This window comes from Antennarius striatus, chromosome 3 (assembly GCF_040054535.1).
Source record: "Antennarius striatus isolate MH-2024 chromosome 3, ASM4005453v1, whole genome shotgun sequence".
NCBI lineage: Eukaryota > Metazoa > Chordata > Actinopteri > Lophiiformes > Antennariidae > Antennarius > Antennarius striatus.
This window is the reverse complement of record NC_090778.1, coordinates 13,169,443-13,169,804: the sequence shown is the minus strand read 5'-3', so window position 1 is coordinate 13,169,804 and position 362 is coordinate 13,169,443.

The following is a 362-nucleotide window of genomic DNA, read 5'->3' as shown; positions in this document are numbered from 1 at the left end:
TGTCAGCTCAGATGTAGCTTGTCTTGGCTGATGATTCATGTATGTACGCACGCGTTGTCTCAATCTGAACATAGTTTTTTTTATCTAGTGACTTCTGCATTTATCTTCTTTTAATTTTTTTTTTTAAAAAGACCAATACATATTATAAGATAGTACTCCCCCCCTTTTTTTCCAGCTTTTTGTTGCCATCCAAAAGATTTTGTCAGACACGCTGCGGAATCCACCGTCTCCCACCTCACCCGTACCCCTTCATCCATGGACTCGCTGCTCCGTTCCCTCGGTGACCGCGGAGGGAAGTTGGGATCCTCTCTGTAGACATTTCTATATGACGAGGTTGCAGGTTGCTGCCAAAGGTCGCAGTC